The sequence below is a fragment of the Coenobita brevimanus genome, chromosome 45 (genome assembly GCF_032717465.1).
Source record: "Coenobita brevimanus isolate Jiangsu-jjx chromosome 45, ASM3271746v2, whole genome shotgun sequence".
NCBI classification, from domain to species: domain Eukaryota; kingdom Metazoa; phylum Arthropoda; class Malacostraca; order Decapoda; family Coenobitidae; genus Coenobita; species Coenobita brevimanus.
In genome coordinates, this window is record NC_136998.1 from 11,508,276 (window position 1) to 11,533,918 (window position 25,643).

Sequence of the window (25,643 nt, forward strand, 5' to 3'; positions counted from 1 at the left end):
CCATCAGTTCATTCTTTTACACACACACACACACACACACACACACACACGTTTGCATCTATATATTAATATATCTAGATACAGGCTATATAAAATAGCCACGTTGTTTTTGTTTGTCCTTCAATCACGCCCAAACCAAGGGCCAGAGACCCCGAGACCCATATATATTCTAAATCAGGGTAACCCACTGATGGTTATAGGGGGGGTCAAAATTCAGATCTAGATCACTTGAGGTCACCTGTAAAGTGTTCACCTTTTTGGCCCGTGCAACGCCGGCTACCCCTACAGCCCAGTTTTTGGCATGGGAACTCACATTACCTCCAGTTAAGACATAGGCTATGGGAGGTTGACCTCATAGGTAATTTCAGGTTATCGGTCGGATGTAATTTGAGGTCACCGGTAACACACACTCGAACGACTGGACCCAGCAGCCCAGTTTTTGGCATGGAAACTCACATGATCTGCAGTTAGGACATAGGCCGAGTGAGTTTCACCCCAGAGGTCATTTGAGATCACCAGTCAGTTTTCATTTGAGGTCATCGGTAACAGAAAACAAGTGCGCACAATTACTGTGCATTAGTCTGCAAAAGCTGAAACAGAAAGTTCCAGGACCTCTTATAATCCTTCTTCAAAGCATAAGAGGTACATGGTCTTGGAGTAGAAAGAAAGAATGACCTAGAACAAATAGGATTGGAATGTTCGCCTTTTTGGCCCGGCAGCGCCAGGTAATCTTGCTTGTTTATCTATATATCCTTGTGTGTGTGTGTGTGTGTGTGTGTGTGTGTGTGTGTGTGTGTGTGTGTGTGTGTGTGTGTGTGTGTGTGTGTGGAGAGAGAGAGAGAGAGAGAGAGAGAGAGAGAGAGAGAGAGAGAGAAGGGGGGGAAGGGGGGATATATATTCTTTTATACTTGAACAGATCTGTTGTCACGAGTTGACACCCTGAGTACTGCTATGTGTTTCGTTATTCATCTGCCTCACATCAGTAGAAAATAATTTTCACTGAAAACATGCTTTTCTTATTGCGCAGATTAATTAAGAACCTTTATTAATGCCTTGAGTATGATTTTTTTTCTTTTATCAGTATTAATAACGGTAGACAACATTATTCCCCTCACCAAAAACACAGTTGATGAAGAGGCTAACATTATAAAAAATTCCGTGAAGTTATGCGTATCTGATATTCTTTGTCCCAGATACATGATTGCTGACCTGTCCTACAGGTATCGCAGACTCTTCTAACACATTTGTAGTGTAAGTAGTCTTCTTTCTTTGACCCAGCTGGAGGAGGGGATCCAGTTCTTTATCAGCATTTATTTTGTTTTTTTTGGCCATCCTGAGGTTTATATTTTAATTTTGCCTGCATTTGGGATGATTTCACATATTGTTGGTCAAGAGTCAGGAAAAAAAGAGGCTTTTGGGAGGTTAGATATGATGTATGCTATGTTAGCTACTGGGATTCTTGGTTTTGTAGTGTGAGCTCACCATATGTTTACTGTGGGGATGGATGTGGCCACTCGAGCATATTTTACGTCAGCGACAATAATTATTGCGGTTCCTACTGGAATTAAAATCTTTAGGTGGTTAGGAACTCTTCATGGGACACAAATTAATTATAGACCTTCTATGTGTTGAGGATTGGGATTTATTTTTTTATTACGGTAGGAGGACTGACGGGGGTTGTATTGGCTAATTCTTCAACTGATATTATTTGACATGATACTTATTATGTTGTAGCACATTTCCACTACGTACTCTCGATGGGTGCTGTTTTTGGAATTTTTGCAGGGCTGGCGCATTGATATCCTTTATTTGCTGGGTTAGCGTTAAATCCTAAGTGGTTAAAAATTCATTTTTGTACTATGTTTTTGGGAGTTAATATTACTTTTTTCCCCTCAGCATTTCTTAGGGCTGAATGGGATGACTCGACGGTATTCTGATTATCCTGATGCTTACGCAGCTTTAAATGTTTTGTAATTTCTTGGATCCATGATTTCTTTAGTAGCTGTATTAGGGTTTATTATTACTATTTGAGAGAGGTTGGTATCTTATCGTGTCGTTGTGTTTTCGATGTATTTCCTTACTTCTATTGAGTGAAAGCATGCACACCCTCCTGCAGATCATAGATATATGGAAATTCCTTTAGTTTCTAATTTCTAAAATGGCAGATTAATGCACTAGGCTTAGGACCTATGAATGAGAATGCTATTCTCTTTCAGAATTAATTAATGGCAACTTGAGGGTATATGGGATTACAAGATAGGGCTTCTACTCTTATGGAGCAATTAATTTTTTTTCATGACCATGCGATAGTAGTTCTGATTCTTATTACAACTCTTGTAGAGTATATAATATCTAGACTGTTTTTTAATAGGTTTATTAATTGTTTTCTGTTGAAAAATCAAACGATTGAAGTAATTTGAACTGTTCTTCCTGCTTTGATTTTGATTTTTATTGATTTACCTTCGCTGCAACTTCTGTATTTGTTGGATGAAGTTAATAATCCAAGTGTAACTTAAAAGTCTATTGGGCATCAGTGATATTGAAGCTATGAGTATTCAGATTTTTCTCAGTTGGAATTTGATTCATTTATACTTCCCACTGAGAAGCTAGGGGAAGCTGGATTTCGACTTTCAGATGTTGATAATCGGACCGTATTACCCTTCAATACTCAAATTCGAGTGTTGGTAAGGGCGGCGGACATTATTCATTCTTGAACAGTTCCTGCTTTAGGGGTGAAAGTTGATGCTATTCCTGGTCGTTTCTACTTAATAAGAGGGGAAGCGGAGGGAATAGATCCTTTTACCATAATTGTATTTTTTGACCTGAGAAGCATCATACAAAAACGGTCACACGCCTGCCTGGGTTCTGCTGGTAGTCGATGTATATATATATATATATATATATATATATATATATATATAAAGGACATCATTGTAATCATTACGTGAACAACTTTAACGCTTCGATGAACTGTTAATTTAGCCCTACCACATTTTTTTTTACTACCTTGTATTGTCTAGGGCAGAAATGACCGTACAGTGTGAAGGGGTTGATGAAAGTTTCATCTTATCCTTCCATATCAAAAAGTATCTCGTAAACTAAACTAAATGTGTGGATGACATAATGGAGTAGAATAAGAAGCTGCTGTGACAAATTGTTATAAATGAAAACAAGGGGGGGGGGTCATTCACAGCGTGGCCGGTGTTGCGTTATCAAACCGTTGAAGGAATGGCCATGGTGAGCAAAGGAATTGGTGAGATGGGCTGATATGCTGGTGGACGGTGAGTTTGGGTAGAGGAAAGAAGACCTCGTGAAAATGACTGCTGTAGTGTTATCGGCGTCACTGCAGTTAGGGTTGTTTCAGATTATTCTCCTGGAATGAAAGTGCCAGGGGGGGGAGAGGGGAAGGGGAAGAAGACATGCATAGATTGAGCTGAAGATGTAGAGTACGGAGGAGAGTGGCGACAAAAACTTACATGTGAAATGAAACGTGGAAATGTAATAGCTTAAGTGAAGTGAAGGTGTATCGCATCGTATTCTCCAACAAAAAACGGATAAGCCTGCGTTGCTTGCTGTTGAATGTTGTTTGTTGATGCAGGCAAAAATACACAAGAAAATGAATCAGTCATCCTCTCCACGCCCTCTGCTGTCTGGCACTATGGATCTCCAAGTTTAAGGGCCTTGACACGCTGAGGTAGGAATCGTACATACTCTGATGTACTGTAACGTGTCCGATCGTCTAGCTCGGGATAAAAGCTAGATAAGAACACCCAGTTTCACTTCACAACATTCCGAACATAATGCTTCCTTCCGTCACCGCATATTGTCTGCCACTGAAAATTAAATGTTCAGAACTTGACCCAATGGAAAGAAGTGTTCATAGTTCAGCTTTTGTTCCGCCCCACACAACTGAACAATTTGTACAAAAATAAGTCAGATTCCGAGTTCAGAGTGACTGCCCCAGTAGTAAGTAACGTTTTAGGTTCGATTAAATCTTTCTCCCATTTCATTCCAGCTACCACCAGATAATTTTATGCAACTTACTACTGACCGCCAATAACGTATTGCTAATGAAGGTTATATCGAGCTCCTGCAACTAGAAATGAGTTCCCTTATCATTATAAAATTACTGATGGTAGCAAGAACAGAATTAAAAAATAGTCTCGAGGTGGGTTAATCATACCCGACTCCGTGTGACCAGTGACTTGCAGTGGAAATTCTACCTTAATAGGCACTCGCGTTGTATATATGCAAGCTGTATTACTAATGTAAATATAAAAGTAACATTCAAGAAAATATTAAGGAGTAATAGTCCAAATAATCGCAGAGGAATAGATATTTAGGGAATTCCACAAACCATTTTTTTTTTTAAATTAAGGAATGATTTTTTTTACAATTAGTTTCTCATATACGTCATTTAGTTTGCATTTTTTCTTTAAAAAATTTGAGTCGGATTTATAAAACAGCTTTCAGTTCAAACTTGTTCATTAGTTTCAGATAAATCTTTTCCAGTCTTGTTAGGAGTTTGTCATTCTGTGACTCTGTACATCATAGCTGTCCTCATATGGCCTATTTTTAAAGGACAGGAGGATTCACCATATTATGTAAAAGACCCTCCACTACAAGTAATGGTATACAATCGTCTATTTCAGTTGGTATTTCTTTCGTTGCTCTTATCCTCATCTGTTTTGCCACGGTGCCATAATTCTTTTATTGTAATCAACCACATCAGTTATCTTCGTGCATGATGATGTCGCGATGTTTTGTACTTCTGTTGTTTCCGAAGAGTCTTAACATGCTTGTGGACCTCGCGGAGTATGGGATTATTAAATACTGTATCTCTTCTTTTCTGCTATAATATCTTTATCTCTGTTTCATATGATCATCTCCCTCCATATCTTCTTTCATAACTCCAATGGATATAACTGCAAACTTGTTGATGATATTACTGGGTTCTCAAGAAATTCACTTCTTCCAACTCTGAGTGCCCTAAGAAGAAATGCTGTGACTAATGCCGACTTTATTATCATGCTGTGCGTCGAGAGGAAATGGATGAAATTTTTCTTTTTGGAGGTCGATATGCGGTTCACCTTTCGTCGCAATTCACCTTTTTACAGCAGTGTACAGTAGTCTGTACATCAGCACATACGTTGCTGATCGCTCTAAGCTTGTTTCCTGTGTTAGTTTTCTCGGAAACTATTACTAGAATGTCTTCCACATAACTATACCTTTCAAAACTTCTGCCAATATTTCTCTTGTAACAATCCTGCTCCACGATTTTCATGAACAGATACGCTGAGACAGCACTGAGGGGAGAGTCTAAACGTTACCACTGAGGATGAGATTCATTACTTAGTTTTCTCACATGTGGCAGGAAGCTTAATTATCAGTAGCACTGGATCTTAAGGAATGTCCCTGAGCATTCACCTTTCCCCAAGAAATATGTCATTTCCAGAACATCAGCTGGACCATGCTAGTATTTCTTTCTGAAACATTACCAACAGCAATGTGGCAACCGGCAGCCGTGCACTTCAACTTTGTCCTAAACAGTCAGATGAAGATAGTCATACTAGTAAGAGGTATTGGAGGTTACTAGGCTCACAAGTAGAGGTTGCTGGTAATAGAACTTTAATTTAAAAATTATTGAACCCTTAAAAAAAAAAACTTATAACAAAAAAAATAGATATTTTGAAGTGAAATACGTCAGCTGAAATAAAAGAGACGAGAGCTACCTGGGAAAGAAAAGAATTTACCTAGTACCCTGGTAAGAAGGTTTCCTGGATCCACTGCAAAAAATCTTTGTTCCTAGTGCACAGCTCTCTGCAAGTACAGTAAGCGCTACTGTTGACTAAAAGCCTCTCGCCAGATTTAAAAAGGAGAGAGACCCTCTCTGATTTCTTTTAATGAAACTTTGATTGCTGCAAACGGTACTGAAGAATCAGAAGTCCTGGTGAAAGGCTGATCACCGCCCAGTGCCAGAGGGCACTTCATGATATGCACTGCAATTCCTATAAGCAAAAGTCATCTCTTTATTTTACTGTCTGTTGCAAGATCCATCACCAGAGAAAGCCTTGACCATCCTGTAGAAAGGAAATTCCCACCTGAGTTTCTCTGACTTCTAATTTTCAAGACAGAAACTGCACATCGGTCAGAATCCTGTGATTCCTGACATCAGCAACAAGTTGCTCCACCCTGGAAAAACACTAGCCTCCCATGTCGACGACCCTGTGGATGGTAACTTGTGTCTGAACCCCACAATAAGTGCTCCCATATCCTTTTCTCCACAGGCTCCTACCAAGCTTGCTCCAGTTCTTGGGGCGACAACTTAACCTCTTCTTGCCCTGCCTGTATCCCCTCTCTCTCGTCAAAATTCTATGTAGTTGCGATGTTGCCTCTCTTGGATTAAAAGAGAATTTGTTAATGCTGCTGAACAGTGGACCAAAACATATTTAAATAACTTTGTATTAAACAAAATGACAGATCGGCGATGGACTCTAAAAAAGGTCTGGACCTGTTGCCAGCACAGCAAGTCTCAGCGTTCGTCAGAGTTATAGCAATATATAATGTTATTAGGAAATACCTACTCGCATGCATGCACCTGAAAGTAGTATTAAATCGGTGGAAGCTATCGCTGTGCAGCTATGTACTTTCAGATGCACCAGTATAATAATACCAGCTTAAAGAGTACCGACAGTTGACCAAGAGAAACCAGTCCTCAAAAAATTCAGGACAGCTGTAACCTACAACGTGAGAGATGATGTCATTCCGAAGTATTCTTTGTGACAATTTCATGGTGTATAAAATCCTCATGATAAAACATAACATATTCGATCCAAAAATATTCCAAGACGCTTCGTGAACAGTATCAGATCGGAAAACACGACTTTGCAAAGGATCACTGGTGTTTGTCACACGCTCAGTTTACATTTCCATATTTGCTGCAAGACTTTCATATTTTAATTCAACATGATGCAAATTCAGTTTAACACAGTTTTGATGTAAAATTTTACTTCAGGTGATGAAGGATATTAGGTCCAACAGATAAGAGCTGCTGTGGTGATGGTAGCAAATACGAGAATGAATGCTACTCAAGCACACCAGCCCCACTGGGCCAACAGGGAGTAGACTGTAGCACCAGTCGAGCAGGGAGGTACTCCCAAGGTGGCTGGAAAGCTGATGAAAAGGAGAGCAGGAGTTCCCATTTCATCAGCCATCTGAACTACCTCTTGACCATTCCTTTTTGCTGAACTTTTCAGTGTTTCAGTATCACGGAGTGTAGACTATCATGCTCTCCTATTCAGTGTCCTCTAACTGTTAACACTAACTTACATGGTCATTACACACTACACTTCCTATTAAAAAATCAACAAAAAATGACATCGGATCACCAAGCCTTGAAGTCCACAGGGGTGGCGGAAATCATCAAAGCACCCGCCTTCCGCCCCTATCTCGGCAACGACCAAGTGAAATGCCTGGAAGGCTTCTGACTCACTTCTTCATTGCTGGAACACTCGCGGCTTTTCTTCTGCCTTTCTCTCTGTTAAACACCACCTCTCCTTCGCTAAACCTCAACATCTCTTCCTGACTGAGACCCAGGTGTCTCAGGCGACAGGTAGCAAAACTTTTTCTGTATCTTTCTACATTTTCCACACTCATTTCCAAGGCAAATGTGACTGTTGTGTATATATTGGGGACAACACATATTTCTTTAATGTTCCTGAACTTGAATGATCTGAATTAACTGCTCTCTGGCTTCGGCTGTCCGTTCATTCTCTGACCTAATATATCTGTGCTGTTTACTTATCCCCTAATTCTACTGACTATGAAAAATTCTTTGAGTATGGAAGATGGAGCACATCCTATCAATTTCTCCTTTCTCTGAAATCTCATTCTAGAAGATTTCAATGTCCACCATCACATTTAGCTCTCCTCTCCTTTCACTGATCTCCCTGGTGAACAAAATTACATCTTTTCTCTCCTTAATGACCTAGAGCAGCTTGTAAAGCACCCTACCCGTATCCTTGACAGCCTTGGAGAGAGTTCCAACATTCTTGACCTCTTCCTTACAACTCATCCTTCTACCTATGCTCTTAATCTTTCCCCTCCTTTTGGCTCCTCCATTCGCAACCTTATCACCTTAACATGTCCCATCGCTCCAGTGAATCCTGTGGTTGCTCCCAAGAAATGGCGGTTGTGGTACTTTGGAGCTGTACTTCTTTTGTTTTTCCTGGAATGATTCTTGCTTACATGGCCAATAGCCATCTGAGTGTAGCTTGCACATTACGGAGGTCATTCTCTTGGGCATAGAAGCATACATTCCTTTCTCATATCCTGTGATTAATGCAAAAAACCTTAGTTCAACCACGCTTGTTCTTATACTGTCCACAAGAAGGAGAAGGCCTAGAAGAGATACTGGAGTAAACCCACCCCAGAATCTCATCTCTTTTTTGTTTCTGATCGGAATCTAATTCTGTTCTTCGCTCTGCTAAAAGTAACTTCATTTGTACTAAATGCTCTGAACTCTCCAACTCAAATTCTTCCCACTCCTTCTGGCACCTTGCCAAAAACCTTTCTAACAACTTTATCTCATCATCCTACCCTCCTCTTTTCCATTCTGATGGCTAGGAAGCTATTTCTTCTACTGATAAAGTAGAAGTCTTCGCAAAGACTTTCTCTTCCAATTCCACCTTAGATGATTCCGTTGCTGTTCGTTCATCACTTCCCCCCCCTCTGACTTCGTCATGGGTGGCATTAAAATTTCTTCAACTGATGTATTTTCTACCATCACTGGCCTTAATCTAACATAGCATATAGGCCTGATAAGGTCCCTCCTGTTGTCCTCAAGGAGTGTGCATCCGTGCGTACCCTGCCTAGATAAGCTCTTACGCCTTTGTCAATAAACTTGCCCCTTTCCTTGTCGCTGGAAGTTTGCTCTCATTCAGCCTGTTTCAAAGAAGCGTGATCATTCCCATCCCTCTAACTATTGGCCAACTGGTTTAACATTCTGTGTTTCAAAATTTTTCTAGTCTATTCTTAACAAAAAAAAAAAAAAAATCACATTTCCAATCATAACCTCCTTTCTGATCGTCAGTATGAGTTTCATCAAGGACACTCCACTGGCGATCTTTTCACCAGCCTTTCAGACTTCTGATCAACCTCCTTTCAGGAACTTGGTAAAGCTTTGTCATTGCACTTGGTATATCAAAGGCTTTCGGACGAGTCTTTCATAAATCTTTAATTTCTAAAATACCATCTTTCGGTTTTTATCCTTCTGTGTCTTCATCTCTAGCTTCCTTTCTGGTAGTTCTATAATGGTGTGGATGGTCACCACTCTTCTCCTAGAGCTATCAATAGTGGTGTTCCTCAGGGTTCTGTCGTATCACCAACTCATTTCATTTTATTCATCAATGACCTTCAAAGCTGTACATCTAACCTGGTGTCTTCACGCTTAACCTTTCCATTCACTTCCCCCAGTGTCCATCTCAACAGTTACTTAAAAAAACAAGGAATAAGGCTATGGCACACCTAATGTCTGACTTGACTCATGTCTCTGATTAGGGTAAAAATAATCTAGTTTTTAAAGATTCAGAAACTCAGTTCTTACATCTATCAACCCGACAAAATCTTGCAAAGGTGTATCCTCTAATTTTAAACAACATCCAACTCAATCCTGCATCATCTCAAAACATACTTGGGGTTTCATTCTTTCGGAATTTATCTTGGAAAGATCATATTACCTCCCTTGTAAAATCTGATTCCAAGAGACTAGGTGCGCTTAGCCAACTCCGTGCCTTCTTTACCCCTGCACAGTTGTTGACTTTGTAAACCGGTATTATTCGCCCCTGTGTACAGTACAACTCTAGTGTGTGGGGAGACCTTCACACACAGCTCTTCTCAACAAGATGGAGTGACAGGCTTTTTGTCTCATTAACTCTGCTCGTCTTACTGGCTCCTTTCAACATCTGTCTCTTTGCCCTCACTGTTGCATCTTCATCGGTGGTGTATGCAGGATTTTTGCCAGGGGGAGGGGGGCAAACATTTGGAATATTTCCTCAAAATATCTGTCACCACATATTTTCCTTGATTTGATGCTTTATGTCATCAAAAATAAATTTACATCATTACTGTCGTTCTGTTGACGCATCGTTTACCTGCTGTCTTCATCTCTGTATATATAAGGAAGTACAGTTGTTTTGCGTAATAACCTACGAAATTATGATGAAATTTACCATTCATCGGCACAGCACCCACCATACGAGAGGCAACGGCGTCCATACTATCTATTTATATTAGGAAATAACCCTGTATATTGATTGGCTGCTGGAAGAGAAATGGCAGAATGGATGGGCCAATGAAAACTCGAGATCTGGCGTGAGTGTCCCGAACACACACATTGTCCCACACTCATGATACTATCGCTTTTTTTACAATTTTCATTTGCGGTTTTGTCTCTCTCTCTCTCTCTCTCTCTCTCTCTCTCTCTCTCTCTCTCTCTCTCTCTCTCTCTCTCTCTCTCTCTCTCTCTCTCTCTCTCTCTCTCTCTCTTCACTTAGCACATGTGTAAATTAAAATTCGCTGCCGCACCCACTCCCAGTCTGGTATTCTGTTTTGTACTATTGCTGTGGTGGAGGCCAATAGAAAATCTGTTTTCCACTACTTATTCTTTTAGTTTGATTCTCACTGGCTCAGTCATCAGGGGTGATGCATACGTCAAGACTGATTTAAGTAAAAACATCTGATAGGATTAACCTCTCTTAATCCTTGACTCAGGTGACCACTCGACCTGCCCCGCTCAGCAGGGAATGATTTTCATATCACCTGAACTGTACTGTACTGTATAGAAAGAATTTTTCCATTAAAGAAAAAAAAAGAAAACGGTGTAAAGCTATTCGTCCTGAAAATCTTCACCTTGAAAAGTGGGAGGGACAAAATATACTCCGTGCCCTAGGCTCCGAAAAGTGCGGGGGGGGGGGGGAACGTCCCCCTGTCCCCCATCCAAACGAGGCCCCTGGCACACATATTGATATCTGCTTACCTTCTAAAATGTAGTCTGAGGTGATCAAAATGACTTCATGCAGTCTTCAAAAATTCTGCTTGTTTCAATTGTTTGTAACAGTAATTGTGCAGTGTTTGTTTGCAGCTGGCTACAGGGTGAGAGGATATGGTTGCAGGTGAGAGGATGTGGCTGAGAGGACATGAAGGCCATTTTTACGCCTCATCAGGATTCAAGTGCAGAACATCATTAGAGCTCTAATATTAACCACATAATATAAAGTGATTGGGGAAATTGTCAAGTTATAACTGGTCATTTTTTCTCAAGGGTTTTATAAAATTTAGTCTAGCTTTCAGCTTCAAAGGAAATTATTGCTCCCAATAAAAATATTTTGGAAATAGATATTATTTAGTATACAAGTAGTAAAATTAGGAAAACCGTATTGCCGTACAAGAACTATGCCAAAAATCCTTTTCAGCATTTCTCAAAAATTTCACCCTGGGGGAGGGGGGACAAACCGTCCCCCTGCCCCCGTAGTGGCTACGCCAGTGATCTTCATCTCTTTTCTGTCTCTTCTTCAATGGTCGCTGCTCCTCTGAATTATCTGCTTGCATCACTTCACCATTACGGCGGGCACGTGGCACCCGTGTAGCAACTAACTCTTATCCCTTTTGTCTCCAACTCTCTGTTGGAAGAGTTAACCGTTACTCCCAGTCCTTCATGTACTGATGCAACAGGTCAGCTCTGGAACTGTCTCCCTCTGCCTGGAATTCTTACTAGGATCTGCAGTCTTTCAAATGCAGTGTGTCCAGGTATCTCGAAATAAACTGATCTTTAATGTGAATCCCTTTTATTTTTTTTATTTATTTTTTCTTGGAGACAACAATTTCCAGGCTTCTGGCCTTTGGTTGCTTCTTTCTTGCACTGAAAAAAAAAATCTTGTCTGTTTGGCGGGAGTTTGTCTTACTATTTTTGTGTCATTGTGTTGTATGTTTCTGTTAAATATTGAGTATTAGAATATATGTTAGCACAATGTCAAAAGCATTAATTTCGTCTGTTGCTGCAAGTGTGGTTCTCAATGGGAGTTACATCTCTTCGAACCGTCGAGTATGAGTTGAGTCAGTTTGTAAAGTGAGTGGTCGTTAAGTGTTTTCGTTGGAGTTTATGTAGAGATTTGGATAGAAAAATGTTCAGAAAATACTATTGTCGATAAGACTGTCTACGATGTTGGACCGAGGGCGTCAACAGGGGCAGTGAGGATGGAGGAGCTGGGAAGGGGGAAGGAAGCACTGGGATCAAGCCACTACTTCAATACAAAATGTCTGATTTTTCTAGAGAAAGAAACTTATAATACAGATATTAATTTTGTAAAAATGAAGAACCAAGTATAACATTTTGTACTGTATTTCTGTACAGAGCAATTATTTATTTTATTTATATTTCAATCGATCAACAGATTAATAATTTAGCTACACAAGGAAGAGAGATACGAATTGCTCTTTTGACCATAAACTGGAAAACATTTCAAAATATTTATTAGAATTTTATTATCAGTATTTTTCCCCATTTTTATTTTAACTCCATTTATTGGAAAAGAACATATGTGTCAAACAACACTGATAAATCTTGTTTAAACACTGCACAAATTTTGGTCTTAAGGTTACTGAAATCGGTCTACCATTCTCCCCCTACACCACCTCAATTAATAATCCTGTCTACCCTCATATTTTGCATGTTGTTCTTGCTGCTGTTGCTGTTCTTTTTACTCTTGTTGATTTTGTTATTGCTGTTATTTTATTATTGTTGCCTTTGTTGTTGTTATATCATGCTCATCTGCTCATGTAGCCAGTGGAATACTTGCGTATGTATGGTCAGCCAAACAAGTCAGCTCTTCGTTCTTAATCCCTTAAGAATTCGAACAGATAAGTCGATGCAGCAAGGACTGCTTCACAAGTCTGGCAACTGTGTCAGACCAGACTGCGGTGGGGGTGAGTGGTTTGGCAGGGAAGGTTGGGCAGTGCAGGATGTGTGTGCTATAGTTGTTGTTGGTAGTGTACTTTAGCAATACTCAACAGAGTTAATGTGCTAAATGTAACATCACTCGTGATTAAGTACCTGTAAATAGTGAAATGTATCGTCAACCTGAAAAATGCATAGGACGTGTAGCCAAACAAGCGTTTGCGGAGATGCCCCCTTCCCACCTTCCTGTCACACCTTTGCTGGGTATCAGTTACACTTTTTTTTTTTTTATGAGCCGAAGATGCACTCGACAGTTGGTGATGATTGGCTGAATGCAACATGTCCAAATAACATCACTGGATTTCAAATAATTTCCAGTAATTATCAGTAATTACCGGTAATTATTTGAAATACAAGTATGTTTTTCGGACTGTTGCATTCAGCCAGTCATCACTAACCTGTCATGTGCATCTTCGACTTATCTGTTCGAATATTTACGGGGTTCAGAACGAAGACACGACTTCTTTGGCCGACTATACCGTCCCTCTTCTTGGAAACAAGGATAAAGGTGAGATATGTTGTATACCCGGCAACAAAGGTGGCCGCTTATACCGTGCCACAGCGTGAAACAGTTTCTTCTCTGAATTACAAATTGCCTGTATGATGGTATGAGTGGCTTGCCTTACAAAACTTCCGAGATGCTCAGTTGTGGGCCTATGCTTCGACATCCAAAAACATACAGTATGCTCTCTCTCTCTCTCTCTCTCTCTCTCTCTCTCTCTCTCTCTCTCTCTCCATTCATGCTCAAGATGTAAGAGCAGCTCTCCCGCCTGACCTCATTTCCGGTCTGAGCTTCTTATTTGGCCGCGGTAGAAGCGACTTAGTTCCTCCTTGCTCGGGTGCCTTCCAATTTGTGCCTCCTCCTTTTGCACGTCTTAGTGTTATTCTGCTACTTAGGAGTATATTCCTGGACCTCTCCCTTTTCCTGTCCCTGTTCCATGCCTTGACTTTCTGTCTGACCCGTAGGTATCGGTGCCTCTGTCCTAGTCCTTCTCTCTCTCTCTCTCTCTCTCTCTCTCTCTCTCTCTCTCTCTCTCTCTCTCTCTCTCTCTCTCTCTATATATATATATATATATATATATACCAGTCCCTCTTCCTTTCTCTGTCTGTGTCTCTTTCACTGTTCCAGTCTCCCCCTACCCTTATTGTCTGGTCACTCCTACTGCATAGGATGGGGAGCGGGGATGGGGCTGTGAGTTCTCCGCCCCTCCTATGTAATTCACCCAGTATATCTTGACACTTGCAGTGGGTCCTGTTCCTGTGTATATGCAGTGGCAAACAGAACAGTATTAATAAAAAAAAAAAACTCAGTTAACTGAGTGGCTTAAAGTCAGCAGCAGTCTCATAGCCCGACTTGCTCTCCATTCTCTGTTGACCACCATAACGGAGGTCTATGTCGAGGAAAGTCATTAACAAAACCTGTGTGTATAAAGCGAGTACAGTTATACCAGGCGTCACAGGAGCGAATGCATGCACTAATATTTGGTTGTGTTTGTGGCTTTGGAGGCCGTATTTTCTCAGATTCCGAATTATTCTGCGATGCAGCACCATAATATGACCTTCAATTGCATTTGTATGAATTTATTTACGACTCAAGAGTTGTTTATATACATACGAGTCATCACGTCAGAACTATATTGTTAAATTAATCTGTTTTATTTGTCTCGAATGAATTTTCGAATATATCATCATCGTTTCTATTAGTAACATAAAGCCCAGTATCAAGGCGCAATACACACAGAGTAACTGACAAGGGTGAGGTGGTGTGGAGCATCCTTGCCTCCGGTATTCATTCGATGCCGGTGTCTCTCTGGAGACTACATCATCCTTAGGTGTTCATGGCATTCGGCCACATTAAAGAAAAAATGGAAAATAAGAACAGAAAAAAATTATAAAAACAAATGGCATTTTCCCATTGGACAATATTCCGACAATCTTCATCATTTTCCGATCTTGATGAGAAAACTAATAAATATCATACGAGTAGACTTGCTTTCAAAAGGAAACTGTGATTTGATTCACTTAAACATGGACCATAGTAAAAAAAAAGTTTACTGTAATTTTATCTTCTAGATAATGACAAACGTCTTGGCGAGAGCAGCTGGTGTTTCCCTTGCAATTGTAGATATGGCTTGGGTCATGGTCAGGAAAGGGAAAGATACTTGCGAACGTGATGCTGGCTGGGAAAATGAATTAATAAGAGTATTTTTATTAGATACAAACAACCGAATGCATTTATATTGATTTCTTCAGATCCTTAATATTTATTAATGTCGGTAACAAATCATACTTTAATTATATGATAAATGAAACCCGTACTTCCTTCAAGTCTGTGTACTTTCATTGTGTAGGGACCTTGTTCAGTCTTGTGTATTGCACAGTTTCATCTGTGAGGGGACTCACCACATTGTGCACTTATGAACACTATGGGGTAAAACGATTCTCGAATTAGCTATCCGTCCGTTACTGAGACCCTTCACTGTCTTTCTCTTCTCCTCAACAATGCATCTCTCTCTCTCTCTCTCTCTCTCTCTCTCTCTCTCTCTCTCTCTCTCTCTCTCTCTCTCTCTCTCTCTCGTTTATTTCTCCTTCTTGAGTCGTCTTCTCTGGCCACCATTCCTTTGGACACTATGCTTATACATCTCCCACCCATTACGGCGGGCAGACATCACTCGTCTGTCTACACACAGTATATTTACTCATTTCTTGTCTCTCTGTCAGATGCAGTGTTTTTTTGGTACTTTCAGTATTTCATCAGTGCATCTGGTCTTCTCTGGAACTGCCATTTGAAATATGTCTCCACTTCTGATAACATCCAGTCTTATAAACGCACTGTATCCAAACATCATGATATGAGAGGATTGTGATTTGACCCATATACATGTTGACCTGTCTTTGGAATGGGCAAGTCTTAAGGGCCATGAGCCATCAGTTCTTTCTTTTACACACACATACACACATATACAAGCGCGCACGTTCATATTTCTCTATTTACCTATCCATTTATCTAACAATACAGTATGTATGTATGTATGTATCTGACTATCTATGTGTGTATGTGTGTGTGTGTGTGTGTGTGTGTGTCCAGAGAGAGAGAGAGAGAGAGAGAGAGAGAGAGGATATATTTTTTATGAAACTCTAATTTATCAGTGTCACTAGTTAGCACTCTGAGTATGGTTATGTATTTCGTATTTCATCTGGCTTACATCAGTAAAATTTATTTTGCTGAAAACGTGTTTTTCTTATTGCGCAGACTAATTACGAACCTTTATTATTGCCTTCAGTATGGTTATATTTTTCTTATATCATTAGTAATAACGGCAGACGACATTATTCACCTCACTTAAAACCACTCTTAATGAAGAGGTTAACATTATGAACAGTTACATGAAGTTATACTTATTCAATTTTGCATGTCCTAGATATATAATGTTTGACCTGGAGTACAGGTGTAGCGATCTCTTCCCACATCATTTGTGGTGTAATTATCTCGTAATTTCTACTTAGTAAGAGGGGACGCTGAGGGAACAGACAGGGAATTATGTTCCCTTCAACCATAATTGCCCTTTATGACCTGGGGAGCATCATAGAAAAATGGCCACACTCCTGCCTGGAGTCTGGTGGTAGTCAGGATAGAAAAAAAGGAAATAAAAGAAAAAGACGTCATTGTCATGCATGGGTGAACCACTTTAACGCATTGGTGAATTTGTTAACTAAGCCCAACTACATTTTCCTTATTCTTTTTTTCTTTTCACAGAGAAAAAGGAGTGAAGGTGTTGATGAAAGTGGTATCTTAGCCTTCCAGGTCAAAAAGTATCTTGTTAACTAAACTGAGTGTGGGGATGAGATTCATAAGCCTTGTCACATGACTGAATAGGTTATAATAAGAAGTTGTGACAAATCATTACGGTATATATGAAAATAAGTGGGTTCGTTGGCGGCATGACCTGTGTTAAGCTATCAAACTGCCTGTAACCTGCGTTACACCATCAAACTGTTGAAGGAATGACTGTGATGAACAAAGAAATTGGTGTGATGGGATGTTATAATTGTTGGACGGTGGAGCTGAGGAACAGCAATGAAGACCTCGTGAAAATGATTGCTGTAGGATTAGTGCCGCCACTGCAGTTAAGAGTGTTTCAGAATATTCTTCAAGGATGAAAATGCCAGGGGAGGGGGGTAAGAAATGGGTAGGATGAGCTGGAGGGGCAGGGTAGGGAGGAGAGTGGCGTGGAAAGTTTCTTTGTGAAATGAATAGGCTACTAGATATGATTAAGTGCAGTGAATGTGTAATGCAACGTTATCTCCAAGAAAAACAGAATAAACTTCCAGTGCTCGCAGATGAATGCTGTTTGTTGATGCAGGCAAAAATACACAAGAAATTAATAAGTTTTCCTATGCACGCCCTCTGCTGGCTGGCACTAAAGATCTCCAAGTTTAAGGATGATGAACACAGGTTGGAATCATACACGCTCATATAAAGTGTCCGATCGAGTAGGCTGGAATAAAAGGTGGAATAAGAACATCCATTTTCACTCCGCAACGTTCTGAACATAATGTTTGCTTTCGTCACTGCATATTGTCTGGCACTGAAAGTGAGTGCTCAGAATGTGGCTTAATGGAAAGAAGTTTTCACAGTTCAGCCTTTTCCCCGACCTACAAAGCTAAACATTTTGTCCCACAATTCGTCAATTTCCGAGTTCAGAGTGGCTGGCCCAGTAGTAACTAACCCCTTTCAGCTGGATGAAATCGTTCTCCCGTTTCAATCCAGCTACCATCAAATTATTATATTCAACTTAACGACTGACCGCCAATAATGAAGCGTTAATGAAGGATATACTGAACTCCTGCAGCTAGAAAATAGTCCCCATATCCGTATAAAACTATTGATGGTGACAATAACAGAATTAAAAAATACAATCTCGAAGCGAGTTAATCATACCCGGCCTCGTGTGAGCAGTGACTTGCTGTGGAAATACTCTTTTATTAGGCACTCGTGTTGTTTTTATGTAGTCTGTTAGTAATATAAATGCATGAGTAACATTCAAGGAAATATTAAGGAGTAACAGACAAAATAGGTGGTGGAGGAAGAGGTATTTTGGGAATTTCGAGATCCAGTTTCTTTAAGGAATGCATTTTCGTTTTTGAATAAATAGACTTTCCCATATACGTCATTTAGTTTCCATTTCATTTCATTAAATTTTTTGAGTTAATATTATAAAACAGCTTCCAAGCCAAACCCGTTTGTTAATTTCAGATAAACCATTTTCAGTCTTTTTAGGAATCTGACAAGACTGTTCATCATTTTTGTGCTCATGCAGTTGTTTTTTAAGGCACCAGGAGGATTCACTACTTTATATACACGACCATCCACTACAAGAAATGGAATACACTGTACTGTTTCCATTGGTGTTTTTATCGTTATTTTTACGCTCATCTGGTTTGTCACGCTGCCATAATCCTTTTCATGTAGTCAACTACATCACTTATCTTCTTGCCTGGTGATGCCGCAATGTTTTGTACTTCTGTTGTTTCTGGAGAATCTTTTCATGATTGTGTACCTCACGGAGTCTGGGCCCATTAAATACCTCTTCTTTTCTGTTTTTTTTTTTTTTTATCATTATCTCTGTTTCATAGGATCGTCTTCCATATCTTCCTTAATAACCCCAACGGAGAACGTAGCTGAAACTTTCTGATAATGTGCTTGTATGCTCCTCAAGAAATTCACTTCTGCAGACTCTGAATATTCTAATAAAAAATGCAGTGACTAACTCCAACCTTGTCCTCATGCTTTGTGTCGACAGGAAATGGATGAAATATTGTCTTACCGAAGGATTTACAGATCACATTTCTTTGCTGTCCACTTCCTCTCGCGGCGTAGTCCGTACATCAGCACTTACAGTGTGTATCAGTCTTAACTTGTTTTCTGCGTTAGTTTTCTCGGAGACAATTAGTAGAACGTCCTCCACACAACTGTACCTTTAAAAATTTCTGTCAGTTATTCTGTTGTAATAGTCCTGCTCCATGGTTTTCATGTATAGATACACTGAGACGGCACTGAGGGGAAAGTCTAAACATTACTACTGAGGATGAGATTCATCACTCAGTTTTCTTGCGTTTGGCAGGAAGCATAATTATCAGTAGTGTTGGACCTCAAGGGATGTCTTCGAGCATTCACCTTGCCCTAGGAAGTATGTAGTTTCCAGAACGTCAGCTGGGCCATGCTGGTGTTGTATTTTTGAACATCACCTACAGCTTGGGGGTAACCAGCAGCCATACACATCAGCTTTGTCCTAGACAGACTAAGGTAGCTACACCGGTATAGTAAACGGTACCGGAGGTTACTTGGTTCACAAGTAGAGGTTGCTGGTATATGACAACTAATTTTAAAATGATTGAACCCATTATATGAATCCTTATAAAATAAAAAAAATCTGTTTTGAACAGATCTACCTTGACCTAACAGATCTACCCTATCCGGTGAGGAGGGTTCCTGGATCCACTGCTAAAAATCTTCCTTCCTAGCCCTCTGCTATCTGCATGTCCAGTAATCGCTAATGTTTATTCAAAGCTTGTCTGCAGACTTAAAAAGGAGAGAGACCCTCTCTGGTTTGTTTCATTGAAAATTTTAAATGCTGCAAAAGGTACTGAAGAATCAGAAGCCCTGTTGAAAGCTTGATACCCACCCAGTGCCCTAGAGCACTCGTGTTATGCCCTGTAATTCCTTTATCCAAAAAAACCATGTTCATTTTACCGTCTGTTGCAAGTTTCATCCCCACAGAAAGCTCTCTAACTTCTTTGTAAAAAGGAAATTCCTGCCTGAGTTCCTCTGCCTTCCTGTTGTCAAGCGAGAATGTGCACATCAGTCAGGATCCTGCCATTCCTGACATCATGAACAAGTTGCTTCACCCTGGAAAAACACTAGCCTCCCCTGTCAACGACCCAGTGTCTGCCCTTTCCTCTCCTCCACTCTTCTTTCCTTCCATCCTCTTCTGTCTTCCTTTCCTTCATTCTTTCCTAGTTCTTCTGCCAACGAGTAACTTTACACTCCCTCTTCTGTCTTTCCTTCATTCTTTCCTCTTCCTTCTGCCTGTGGGTGACTACACTGAATGACAAGCCAAATGGTTTCCTATACACCAGGAAACTATTTACTACACTGGGTGGTAACCATATTACCAAATTATGGCACTTGGTGGTTTAATGGGTAATTAATGCGCTCCAGTCGGATTGAGCTGGTGAAATTTTATATCCAAGGGATGGTTGGGGTTAATTGCTCATAATGCCACTCAGGGATGAGTGAGGCTAGTCACTCATCTTAAATGTCGGGATCAACTGCCTAGCCCCGGGCTCCAACGCTCTTCATGGGGTAATGTAGGATTGGATGATATATATATATATATATATATATATATATATATATATATATATATATATATATATATATATATATATTATTATGCTGCGTCTCCTTTTGTTGATAAGGGCTAAGGCGTTGCCCCTTAGTAAAGGACTTTGATTTTGGAGCGTGTACCACTTTATGACCGGAAGCCCTTCCCGATGTCTACTAAAGGCTCTTGGGTGGACTCGAACCTCCGACCCTTCGGTCACAGCGCTCTAACCCACTGAGCCACGGCTGCTACAACCAGCTAGGTGACCGGAAAGTGCTACCTCTCCAGGCATAGCAGCTTATCTGGGCGCAGCGTGAACTCAATGCTCTTCAGTCCCAACTCAGAAGCTTTACCACTGAGCCTCCATGCCCCCAAACTGTGATGTGTTGGGGCGGAGGATTGGACCGAGAGGCGCAAAGATCGCAGTCCTCATGAAAGTGACATATCATAAGCTGTATACCTATCTATCTATCTATTTATAACCTGTGTATCTATAAATGTATAAGTATATATATATATATATATATATATATATATATATATATATATATATATATATATGTAAAGAAGAAGGAACCAAAGGGAATGAGCCTGCAATACTGTTCCCCCCAAGAGAAAAACAAAATACAAGAGGGAGCCAAATTCAAGATCCATTCATTTCGAGATGCCTGGACACACTGCGTTTGAAAGACTGGAGATCAAAGGAAGCAGGAAATACAGAGGGAAACAGTTCCAGAGTTGACTGTTGCATAAATGAAGGACTGTGAGTAACGGTTGACTCTTGCATTAGAGAGTTGGACAGAAAGGGGGTGAGAGTTTGCTGCTAGACGGGTGCTACGCGCCTGTCGTAGAAGTGGAGGAATGCATGCAGACAGTTCAGAGGAACAGTGACCATTGAAATAGCGATAGAAAAGAGATAAAGATGCAACACTGCGGCGAAGAGACAGAGGTTGAAGGGAGTCAGTAAAAGGGGGAGAGTTAATGAGACGAAAAGCCTTTGACTCCACCCTATTGAGAAGAGCTGTATGTGGGGAGCCCTCCCATACATGAGAGTTGTACTCCACACAGGGGCGGATAAAACCCCTGTATAGAGTGAACAATTGTGCTGGGGTAAAGAAGGAACGAAGTTGGCTTAGCACACCCAATCGCTTGGAAGCAGATTTTACAAGAGATGTAATATGATCTTCCCAAGACAAGTCCCAAGCAAATGAAACCCCAAGCATGTTCAACGATGATGCAGAATTAAGTTGAGTATTATTAAACATAAGTGGGTATACCTGTGGAAGATTTTGTTGGGTTGATAGGTGCAAAAACTGAGTCTTTGATGCATTAAAAACAAACAGATTATTTTTACCCCAGTCAGAGATACGAGCCAAGTCAGACACTAGGTGTGCCATTGCCTCATCCCTTGCCTGTTGAAGTAACTGCTGAGATGGACGTTGTGGGAATCGAATGGAAAGGTGAAGAGTGGAGTCATCAGCGTATGAGTGGATAGGGTTAGATGTACAGCTTAGAAGGTCATTGATGAATAAAAGGAAGAGAGTTGGTGATAGGACAGAGCCCTGAGGAACACCACTGTTAATAGATCTAGGAGAAGAACGATAGCCGTCTACAACAGCGGCTATAGAACGACCAGAAAGGAAGCTAGAGATGAAGGCACAGATAGAAGGATAGAAACCGTAAGAGGGCAGTTTGGAAATTAAAGATTTATGCCAGACTCGATCGAAAGCCTTTGAGATGTCAAGTGCAATGGCAAAGCTCTCGCCAAAGTCCCGAAAGGAGGATGACCAGGAGTCTGAAAGGTAGGTGAGAAGATCGCCAGTGGAGCGTCCCTGATGGAACCCATACTGAAGATCAGAAAGAAGGTTGTGATAGGAAACATGCTTTAAAATTTTCCTATTAAGAATTGACTCGAAAACTTTTGAGATACAGGATGTTAAAGCAATTGGACGATAGTTAGAGGGTTGGGAATGGTCACCCTTCTTTGGGACTGGCTGAATGAGAGCATACTTCCAGCAAGAAGGAAAGGTACAAGTTGACAGACAAAGGTGAAAGAGTTTGCCTAGGCAGGGAGTAAGCACAGAAGCACAGTTCTTGAGAACAACAGGAGGGACTCCATCAGGCCCATATGCCTTATTAGTACTGAGGCCAGCAATGGCAGAAGAAATTTTAATGTTAGCCATGAGGAAGTCAGAGGGGGGAAGTGAGGGAGGAGCAGCACCGGAATCGTCTAAGGTGAAATTGGAGGAGAAAGTCTGAGCGAAGAGATCTGCTTTATCAGTAGAAGAAATAGCTACAGAGCCATCAGAGTAGAAAAGAGGAGGGAAGGATGATGAGGTAAAGTTGTTAGAAAGGTTTTTGGCAAGGTGCCAGAAGGAGTGGGAAGAGTTCGAGTTAGAGAGTTGAGAGCATTTTGTATGGATGAAATTATTTTTGGCAGAGCGAAGAACAGACTTAGCACGATTCCGGGCAGAAATGTATAAAAGATGTGATTCAGGGGTGGGTTGGCTCCGGTTCCTTTTATAGGCCTTCTTGTTGTGGACAGCATTAGAACAAGCGTGATTAAACCAAGGCTTTCGTGCATTAGTCAAAGGATATGAGAAAGGAATGTATGATTCCATGCCCGAGAGAATAACCTCCGTAATGCGCAAGGCACACGCAGATGGCTCTCGGCCATGAAAGCAATAATCATTCCAGGGAAAATCAAAGAAGTACTGCCTGAGGGCCTCCCAATCTGCAGCTCCAAAGTGGCAGAGACGACGTTGTTTTGGAGGGTCCGCAGGCCGTACCGGAGCGATAGGACAGGTTAAGGTGATAAGGTTCTGATCGGAGGAGCCCAACGGAGAGAAAAGATTAACAGTGTAAGCAGAAGGATTAGTTGTAAGGAAGAGATCAAGAATGTTGGAGCTCTCTCCAAGACGGTCAGGGATACGGGTAGGGTGCTGTACAAGCTGCTCTAGGTCATTAAGGATAGAAAAGGTGTAGGCTTGTTCACCACGTGGATCAGTGAAAGGAGAGGAGAGCCAAAGGTGGTGGTGAACATTGAAATCTCCAAAAATGGAGATTTCAGAGAAAGGAGAAATGGATAGAATGTGTTCCATCGTAGAAGTAAGATAGTCAAAGAATTTTTGATAGTCAGTAGAATTAGGAGATATGTAAACAGCACAGATATATTTAGTCAGAGAATGACAGGAAAGTCGAAGCCAGAGTGAAGAGAATTCAGAAGAATCGAGTCCAGGAACACGAGAGCAAGATAAGTTGTTGCATATATATACACAACAGCCACCTTTGGCTTTGAAATAAGTACAGAGAAATAAGGAGGATACAGAAAAGGGTTTGGTGTCAGTTGCCTCAGACAGCTGAGTCTCAGTTAGGAAAGAAGGTGAGGTTTAGAGGAGGAGAGGTGGTGCTCAACAGAGTGAAAGTTAGAGGAAAGGCCACGAATGTTGCAGAAATGGAGAAGAGAGTCAGACATTGGTTCCAGGCACCTTGAGTCATCACCGGGAGAGGGGCTGAAGGTGGGGGCATTTATAGTCCCCCCCCATGGGGACTCCGAGGCTATGTTAATCGACGCCATTTTTTGAAAATTTTGAAAAGGAAGTGTGGTGTGTACTGTGCATGTAGTTTGGTGTTGATAGTTGGAGAACTTGTATTGGAGAGCATGTTGGTCTACTCTCTGTGTTACTGAGACACTGAAAAAGTTCAGCAAAGGGGGACGGTCGGGACCTAATCCCGAGGGCTGATGAAACTGGAGCTCCAGCTCTCCCTGTCATCAGCTTTCCATCCACCGTGGGAGTACTACCCTGCTCGACTGGTGCTACAGTCTACTCCTCATATATATATATATATATATATATAAACAGAGAGAGAGAGAGAGAGATTTATAATCTATCTATCTATCTATCTGTATGTCTATTTCTATATCTATATCTATATCAATCTATCTGTCTATTTATCTATGGTATATCTCTACCATATATATATATATATATATTTTTTTCATTGCCAGACGCCATGTATCCCAAACGGGGTGGCCAAGGGCTTCGAGTTAATTGTTTTACAGGGAGGGGCACTAATCCTCCATCGACCCCACTTGACACGTAGGGATGCCAACAGCATCTGGTGTTCCCAGGCGGTTACCCATCCAAGTACTAACCAGACCCAACGTTGCTTAACTTCGCTGATCGGACGGGAAGCGGTGTACTCAACGTGGTATGGCCGTTTTATATATATATATATATATATATATATATATATATATATATATATTGTCAGACGCCTCAATCCCGTTAGGGTGGCCACAAACAAATCGCCTACACATCGTCCTGTCCCCCGCCATTTCACTGCCCTGCTCCCAACTCACACCCCACTCTCTCATATACCTCTCCACCCCATCCCTCCATCCCATCCTCGGCCTCCCCATCCCTCTCCCCCCCTCCACCTCACCTCTTCATCAGTCTTTCACCCTCCATCCTCTCCACATGGCCAAACCACCTTAAGTGTATTCCTCCTAACGATTCCTATCACATCCACATCCAAACCACAACGCTCCTTTGTATCCTCATTTGTCAGCCTGTCTCTCTATGTGACTCCTCAGGCTCCTCTTAAATAACTCATTTTCAGTGCTCTCACTCTTACCTTGTGTCCCTCTGACAAGGTCCAAGCTTCACTTCCATACGTTAAAGTTGGTATCACAGTACTGTTATGTAGTAACTTTATCACATCCATGCCCACTTCCCTGTTTCTTATCACTGCTTTCAAGGAACCAGCATCCTTTCTTCCCTGCTGTACCCTTTCAAGCATTTCGCCCTCCAAACCTCCATCCTTACTCATCACACTACCCAAGTACTTAAACGTACTCACATTTTCCAATTCCTCACCATCCAACCTCGCTGTACATTCACTGCCTTCACCTCTCTCAAAGACCATCACTTTACTGCTCCCTACATTCACCTTTAGATTCCGTTTCCTACACTCTCACCCAAACTTATCCACCAAGCCTTGCAGCTCCCCTTCGTCTTCACTCAACAACCCAGTATCATCTGCAAACAACAGTACAGGGAGTTTCCAAACACTACCCTTTCTCACCAGGGCCACTCCAACATCCACTACCCTACCTTGTACCTCTTATTACCCCATCTATGGACAGATTGAACAACCATGGAGACATGACATATCCCTGTTTTAACCCAACCTTCAAAGAGAAAAATTCATTCAGTTCACCATCCACACACACTGCAGCC

At 41.1% G+C, this 25,643-nt stretch overlaps 1 non-coding gene across 1 annotated transcript; it reads right to left on the minus strand.

The window, feature by feature from the left end:
* Positions 1-24,507: 24,507 nt before the first annotated feature.
* On the minus strand, positions 24,508-24,626 carry LOC145398554 (5S ribosomal RNA). Its single transcript, XR_013897142.1, has one exon. It is a non-coding gene; the product is annotated as a 5S ribosomal RNA (ribosomal RNA).
* Positions 24,627-25,643: the final 1,017 nt, after the last annotated feature.